We start from the raw sequence: 9,110 nt of genomic DNA, 5'->3' as shown, positions 1-9,110 counted from the left end.
CATGTACCATCCTGAGTCTCCTATTCAGGACAGTGGACTATAATGGACCTTTTCTGCAATAAAGCTTCCTTTGCCAGACATTGGACTTATTCTTGCTTCTAAAGGGGATCTTGCAGAGAGTGCCTTATCTAGCCACAGTCTGACATTTTGTTACCAATCATGTCTGAGTCGGGCCCAGCGGAATCCAAGGTTGTCCCGGACAGGGATCCTTTGTTTGATCCGTATGCGTCTCCCGACAATCAACCGGTGCAAACCCAAGACTCCCAGGAGCTGGGAGCAACCGGGAACGGAACCGGAGCCTCCACTTCCACCCTGCCTCTCATCGACCTCAGTACTCGGAACGAGACCGAAAGCGACCTCGGGGCAAGGCCGAAAGCAACCGCTCTCCCCTTGATCTCGGTACCCACCCCGTCGGAGTGGGGAGCCAGACCCCGAGAAACCAGAGAGCGCCGGGCAGGTGGACTCCATCCACGAGTCTCGATGGACGGGCGCCGAAGCCTAGAAACCGTCCCGGAGCTAGATAGCAGCCAACCATGGCGATATTGGAACAGGACGTTTGAGCAGATGGAGGGGGACACGTCTCGCCGCGGCGCCCTGAGTTGGGATTATTCCGAACTTGCTCCGTGGAAAGAGCCAACGGAAGTCCCTGAACAAAGTTGGGAGCAGATACAAGGTCGCACCTATGCGGTAGATACCAGCATCTCGGCCGTGACGGGTATGGCCAAGGGAATTCTAGCCGCGAGGTCGCGAATAGTCCAAGGGGACCCTCCTCCGTGGGGCCCTTTCTCCCCGGTGAGTACAGCGAATGAAGGTTCCCTGAGCGAACAACCGGGGCCAAGTCGAATGCAACAATTAGAAGCTAAGCTGATGGATATGGAAGAAAGTTTGGCTCACGCCATTCATTTAATTTCCTCAATGGGAGCAGGAGAAAGACTGTCTCCTGAAGAGATGGCGATACAGATAGCTACCGTCCAAAGTGTCATCTCCTATCCGATGGAGGAAGTTCAGCAGCGGTCGTCACCTACCGGCGAGGGGGGCACCTATCCTGGCGAATCGGGAGAACAACCCAAGGAACTTCCCACACAGCGGGAAATTCCACCGAGAAGGGATAACCCGGTTGTGCCACCCGGTGAGACTCCCATCGAACCTCCTATCACGGGAGGGGATGTGCCGCCAGACGAGACCCCCGTTGAGAGGCCTACGGAAGGGGAGGAAAAGCCAAGTGATACACCGGTGATACCCCCCCATACTTCTCCTATAACGGTCCGGCCGGACCAAGCGGGAGCACCCGCGGCTCCATCCGGGGAGGGAGCCCCTGGTCAACCGCGCGAAACTGTTCCCGTCGGGCAACCTTCGGGAGACGGTCTACCAGCGCCAAGAGGCCAGCCGATGCTTCCCAGAATAACAACGCCTGGAGGGGCAAGCCCGCGCGGCCTTCCACCCGTTCGACCCTCGCCGCTGCGGCCCCTCTCACCTCGACCGCGGCTCATACCGTTGCAGCAGCTCCAGGACCAGCCCGTCTTACCACCTCCGAATCAACCGGGAAGGCCTGCACCTCTACGGCACCTCCAACCCCCTCCTCCGCGGCCGATCTCCACTCAACCACACCAGCTGCCTCCACCTCGACAGCTGCCGCCAACGCCTCCTGTGTTACCAGCCAGGCCAAGATTGCCGCCACCTACTCGCCCGCCACTACAGCCTCCGGCCCAACCGAGACCATCCCCGGCAGCTCCACCACGGCAACCTCCGCCGGCACCGCCGGTTCAACCGCCGCCAGTACAGCCGCCGCCGTTGCCCCGACCGAGACTCCAGTTACCTCCTCCCGCGCCCCAGGAGCAATTAAGACTGCCGATGGACTTCTACCCAGCGCCTGCTCCGAGACAAGAACTCCCGATGGGCTGGGTGAAGTTGGAAGCCACCTTCGATGGGGATCCCTCCAAACTGGGATTTTTCTTGGTACAAGTGGTACAGTTTTTCAACCGGTGGCAGTGAGGCTAGCCAAATTAAACATCTTGGATCTCGTTTACAGGGCAAGGCAGCAGATTGGTATGTAGGACTGTACAATGTTGGGGCCCCAGAACTTGATACTCTCCAGGGGTTAGTGGATGCCATCCGAGCACAATATGAAGACCCCTTAGAGGAAACCCGGGCCCGAACAGAATTGCAAGCCATCAAACAAGGCAGCATGTCAGCCAGAGACTATGTCACAAAATTCCGGCAATTAGCAGCCAAGTGCCCCAGGTGTGAGGAGTCCACAAAAATTATTCTGTTCAAACAAGGACTTAATCCGAGACTTTTGGACAGAGCCCTTATGCAAGACAATCCCCCTACGCTGTTAGGTTGGATTCAACTTGTTTGCGAAGTGGAGAATCGCATTTTAGAAGTCCGTTTGGTTGAGCAACAACAACAAACGGGACAAAGAAGACCATTGACCTTACAGAAGGGAGCTCGGGGAGCTGGCTACGCCACCCGTGGAGCGAGAGATGCTAGATGGCAACAAGGGCTGTGTTTGCAGTGCGGACAGGCTGGTCACTTTGCAGCACAATGCCCCTACCGGCCTGTGCAAAGACCTCCGCTTCAATTACGGCGTCCAACCCTTGCTCCGTTCCCTACGCTCCAACGCCCGACTCCAGCTCCACGAGCAAACAGAGGCCACGGCGCTTCCCAAAGGCCAGCCTCAGAGAGAGGGCTGGAAGCGGAAGAAGTTATGGAATACGATCCCGCTTCCCCATCTGCAGAAGTCAATCCAGAAAGTCCCCAGTCGGGAAACGAGATGGATCTGTCGTAAAAGGGCCCAAACGACAGATCCGCCCCAAGCCCGTCCCTGCACGGAACCGGCCACCTGGGTCCATTTTATTCATGCCAGTGACTCTAATCAACCCAGAGAGAAAAATGCACATTCGGGTGCAAGCTCTTATTGACTCGGGCTGCTCAAGAGACATCATAGCCCCAGCTCTAGTCAATGGACTAGTCTTACCAACTCGGGATTTACAAAATCCAGTAATCTTTGAACAAATGGATGGTACCAACATGAATCCGGTCACGACTGAAACCATCCCGGTGATCACAGGCATGGGACAACATTGGGAAAAGAGGTCCTTTGTCATCAGCTCTACTGCCAAGTACCCGTTAATTCTAGGCAGCAAATGGCTATGTGATCACAATCCCTACATAGACTGGGCTCAAGGATGTATTACCTTCAATCATGCCAACTGTAAAGATCACCGTTGGAATCAAAACTGGGGCGAAGACCCAACTTCTAAAGAAAAGGCCCTCCTCACCCAAGAAGAAGTCAACCAAATACCAGAACCGTACTGGCCTTTTCTAAATGCTTTCTCGGAGGAGGAAGCTGATACTCTACCCCCGCACCGACGAACGGACTGTGCGGTGGAAATTTTACCCGGAGCCTCACTGCCTAAAGGACGACTCTATCCCATGAGTCTCCATGAACGTGAAGAGCTCCGGAAATTCATCGACACCAACCTCCAACGAGGATTCATCCGCCCAGCCTCTAGCCCCCACGCCGCTCCAGTTCTCTTCGTGAAAAAGAAGGATGGGGGACTCAGACTGTGCACGGATTTCCGAGGACTGAATGCAGTATCCACCAACAACGCCTATCCTATACCGCTCATCCGAGACCTTCTCAACGTCGTGGCCCAAGGTAAGATCTTTACGAAATTAGATCTAAAAGATGCTTACTTCCACGTTCGTATCAAGGCAGGGGATGAGTGGAAAACCGCGTTTAATACGCCCCTCGGACAATATGAATACTTAGTTATGCCTTTTGGATTGACGGGAGCCCCGTCTGTATTCATGTCCATGATAAACGAAGTTCTACATGAATTTCTGTACAAAGGGGTGGTGGTGTACCTTGATGATGTTTTAATTTATTCTGACACCGAGGAAGAACATGTTCAAATGGTACAAAAGGTCCTAGCCACCTTGATGAAGAATAAACTGCCCATCAAATTGTCCAAATGTGAATTCCATAAAACCGAACTCACTTACCTTGGGTATTGTATCTCCCAAGAGGGGTTGAAAATGGATCCAGCCAAAATACAGGCGATCCAGGATTGGCAAACACCCACCACCCGCAAAGAACTGCAATCCTTCCTGGGTTTTGCCAACTTCTATAGAGACTTCATAGCAAATTTCGCCCAAATCACACTCCCCTTAACAGAATTGCTGAAAACCAAAGATAAAGGGGACCAAGCCAAAAAACCCTCTGCTAAACTACAATGGACCCCCGATTGCCAAACGGCCTTCGAATGCCTTAAAAAGCAATTTGTAACGGAACCCATCCTCTCCCACCCCAACGAACAGTCCCCCTTCATAGTACAGGTCGACGCCAGCAATACGGCGATAGGGGGGGTTTTGCTACAGAAGGGGGAGGATGGGAAATTGCGGCCTTGTGCATTCTTGTCTAGAAAGTTCTCGGAGGCAGAAAGGAATTGGAATGTGTGGGAGAAGGAGGCCTTTGCAGTGAAAGCAGCCCTTACTAACTGGAGGCATTGGCTGGAGGGGGCGAGATACCCTTTCGAGGTCTGGACAGATCATAAAAACTTGGAGGCCCTCCGAAGCCCACGCAGACTGAATGCCAAGCAATTGCGGTGGGCGGAATTCTTTTCCAAATTCAACTTCACCCTCAATTATCTCCCGGGCAAAACTAACTTTTTGGCGGACGCCCTGTCGCGCATGCCCCAACATAAGAGCAAACGGGCGGAGACTGTCGACACGGTCTTCTCGCCTAAGCAACTTGGGGGCGTGGTGACTACTCGCAGCCGTGCTAAGCAGCCCCTCCCGGCCGTCCAAGAATGGAAATCGAAACTTAAAACTGAAGTGGAGAAGGAGGGGGATAAAGCTCCGCGAAACAAACTAACCCAATCCCCACAGGGGGATTGGCTAGCTGGGAACAAGTTTTATGTCCCGGACAGCCTTAAGCTGGAAGTCTTGCAGCGCTGTCATGATGCTCCCACTGCTGGACATTATGGGTACCTGAAAACTTTACACCTAGTTCAAAGACAATTCTGGTGGCCGGGCATGCGCAAAGACATTTCCCAATACGTTAGTTCCTGCCCTGTTTGCCTCAGCGCAAAAACCAGAAAAGGGAAACCTCCGGGTCTCCTGCAACCATTGGAAACGCCGAACAGGCCCTGGGAAGTAATCTCCATGGACTTTATCACTGATCTACCTATTTCAAAAGGACATAATTGTATTTTAGTTGTGGTAGATCTGTTCTCCAAACAAGCCCATTTTATCCCCTGTACTGCTATACCCTCCGCTCGAAAACTAGCGGATCTGTTTCTAAAACACATCGTAAAATTACATTCTTTTCCGTCCAAGGTGATTTCGGATCGCGGCGGACAGTTCGTTGCCAACTTCTGGCGGGAGCTTTTGAAAATGTTGAATATTGAACAAGGTATCAGTTCAAGCCACCACCCACAAACCGACGGGCAATCCGAAAAAACAAACCAAATATTAGAACAGTTCCTTCGTTGCTACATCAATTTTCAACAAGATAACTGGGTGGACCTTCTCCCTCTAGCCGAATTCTCCTATAACAACAGTGTACACGCTTCAACGGGAGAAGCCCCCTTCAAAATTGTATATGGGACTCACTTCAATCCCTTCCCATTGGACGCACCCCCTCTCCATTCCTCTAAATTGCCAGATGTATCCTCATGGTGGGGGGAGGCGGTGCAGCAATGGACTATCATTAAGAGACACCTTGAAAAAGCCAAACTGGATTACAAAAAGTACGCAGATCGCCATCGTGTGGCCGAATGGGAATTACAACCAGGAGACCATGTGTATATTTCCACAAAAAACCTAAAGCTAGCTCAGACAAGCCGCAAACTCGCTCTGAAATTCTTAGGACCTTTTCCTGTGCGCAAGGTAATAAATAAAGTGACTGTTGCTGTAACATTGCCCAAGAACCTTCGCCATGTGCATGATACGTTCCATGTCAGCCTTTTGAAGAAAGCTCCCACCGACAACAAATGGCATATCAAAGCTCCACCCATTCCAACTTTGATTGACGACCAAATACACTATGAGGTACAACAAATTTTGGACTCTAAAATCAAGCGAAATCAGCTTTTTTACCTCATTAGATGGAAGGACTTTGATTCTGGTTACGATGAATGGGTGAACTCTGCACATGTTCATGCTCCTAGATTAACCAAAACTTTTCATACTCGCTACCCATATAAACCAGGGGGGGATCTATTTTAAGGGGGGCAGAAATGTCAGGTCCAGTATATATCTTAACTATACTGACTCCATTTTCTAATGCTTTTAGTGTTTAAGTGTTTTCTCCTCAGGTGCACCAGTTCCCAGGCAGCATTCCCACCAGAGGAGACTGTTTTGTCTAACACCGTTCCACCAAGCATTGGCCTTGAAGGAGAGCAGCTTCCCAGGACTGAAAGATGTTGTTTTGAGAACTGTGGGGGGAGGCTGTTCCAGATGGGTATTGTTACTCTGTATCCTATGCTTGCTCTTCATTGGTAACAATGATCATGTACCATCCTGAGTCTCCTATTCAGGACAGTGGACTATAATGGACCTTTTCTGCAATAAAGCTTCCTTTGCCAGACATTGGACTTATTCTTGCTTCTAAAGGGGATCTTGCAGAGAGTGCCTTATCTAGCCACAGTCTGACAGCTGGGGCTGAGCAGAATGGCTTACCCAAGGACACCTACTGAGCTCATGGCAGTAGTGGGATTCAAACCAGTAGAGTGCTGATTCACAGCCAAACCACTTAACTACTGTGCTACAGCCCATATAGCTGAACTTATCAACATCTATAAGGGGTATGATATGCTAAGATATTAGAACCTGTGGTGATAAAAGGTACCAACAAGTCATATCTGGCTTATGGTGATCCTGCTGGGGTTTTCAATGCAAGAGACTAACAGAAGTGGCTTGTTGTTCCCAGCCTCTGCATAGTGACCCTAGTCTCCAATCCTATTGCTAACCAAGGCAGACCCTGCTTAGCTTTCAAGGTCTGATGAGATCGGGCTTACCTGGGCTATCCAGATCAGGGTATTGGTACCTCTAGCAAGTGAAGAAGCTCAAGTCCTTGTTAAGGCTGGGAGGGGGGAGAGATCAGAACTCTTCATGAGGCTGGATGTTTTAAAGGGGGGGGCACTTTTCAGGCCTTTTTGTCTGGTAGGTACTTGACAGAGATGTTAGGAGACCATGACTGGCTGGCCTCTGTGTGAATGATGAAAACTGCAGAACTGAACAACATGCTGAGAAAGCAGATGGCTCTACCTACGTGTGCGACTCCTCGGGTATACCAGAACAGATGACTTAACCAAAGTCATCTGTTAATTAACCAAAAAGGGGGGGGGGGCTTTAAAAGTCTTGAGGAGGACTGAGCATGTTCCAGGAGGGAAGGAATGTTGAGAGTCAGAGAAAGGGGGTGGTAGGAGGCAGCATGGAGAAATCAGCCTACTCAGAAACTTAGGCAATCCTGGAGAAGGGGGATTGGGGAGGGTATAAGGTGGGGTTTCCAAATTATTCCACTTCTTCCATAATTACACACACCAACTTTGCAAGTATCTTTAGCTATCAGGAAGGTCTTCACCTGGCACACTTTGTGTAACATCATGAGAATATGAGTCCAGTTTACAAATTTGGACCCAGCATTGGCAAAAGCCATGCTTCCAGGGGCACTGACCTCTGTAACCACTGTGTAATTCTGACCTCATCAGAGAAGCAACTTATGTATCTTTCCCCCACCTGGATCTAGTTAGAGGAGGAATTTCTTCCTGGAGGAAATAATTTTTTAACCCATTCCCTGGTCACAGCTCTCTCAGTGGTTGAGCCTAGTAAGCAAAATAAAAGATCAGATCCCCCTCCCCCAGTCAGCCCCCAGGTCAGTATGCGGTGACAACGGGATAGCAAAAACAGCATGACGGACAAAGAGGCTGAAGTCCATTCTCAAAGTACCTGTTTGTTTTCATAGTAGCAGAACACAGCAGGCTGTTTGCACTAAGCCCAGCCATGGCCTTGATTCCTGAACATGTTGGTCTTTGTAGCCTTTGTGACATCTCACATTAGTGGCCTTGTAAGAGGGAAAGAAGAGCTGTCCTTGAGCTAGGCCTGTTCTTTTTCTGTTGATGATTTATAGGTTCAACTGCAGCTGTGACTTCCCTAAGTTCACTTGCCTCAAATGCAGGAGGTCTCAAAGTCATGACAAACATTTTTGTAGGTGAAGGAAGAGCTCTTCATTCTTCTCCGGGTGAAACTGAGATGTAAAGAAGATGGCTTGTCCAGTAATTCTCAATTAGGGGTTTGCAAGGAGTGCCTTTGAGTCACAGAATTCATTTTTGAGTCTCAAAATTAACCCTACCTGATACAATTATTTGTGTACTGTCAATCAATCCCAATGCAGCACTAGAAAAATTGTTAACTCTGTCCCCGCCCCGTCCTCCCGCCTATTCCAGTCTACATGCCAACCCAACCAAAATAAAGTTAGCAAAAGGGCAGGGGGGAGAAAACTTCTACCTGTACTTCCTTATTCCAGAGAATGAGTCACGTGAAGTCTTTAGGTTCATTTGCCTTCTCGCTTCTCCCCTTGTGTGCCAAGCCAAGACTTGGACTTCTGGTTTAGCACTAACCACAATGCATTGTCATGTCTGAACAGGGCACTTTAACAAATTGCAGTTTGATTCTTGCCTACAAACTGGGATTCTATTCTATCTATCTCTCCCTCCCTCCCCTTTCTCCCCAATGGGAATGCAAAGTGACTTACAACATCATTCTCCATTTTATTCTCACAAAAACTTAGTGAGGTAGGTTAGGCTGCGGGACAGTGATAGCAAGGTTCCATTGCAGTATGGGGATTCAAACCTAGTGCTCCCAGATTCTAGTTCAACATACTAATCACTACGCTACACTGGTTCTCACACCTATGATTTAAAATCTAGGCTTATCATTAAACCATGGTTGGAATCTGGATTTGTAGGCAAGAAACAAACTGCCATTCAGCCACCGTAACACACTGCTGCTAGATATAAACCAGGAAGTCTTCAATCTTAGCATAGCTTGCCAAAGGAAAAAAAGGAGAGAACGTATGCCTGAGGATTTCCTATGCTTACTCT

This window comes from Eublepharis macularius, chromosome 15 (assembly GCF_028583425.1).
Source record: "Eublepharis macularius isolate TG4126 chromosome 15, MPM_Emac_v1.0, whole genome shotgun sequence".
NCBI classification, from domain to species: Eukaryota; Metazoa; Chordata; class Lepidosauria; order Squamata; family Eublepharidae; genus Eublepharis; species Eublepharis macularius.
This window is presented reverse-complemented; position numbering follows the sequence as displayed.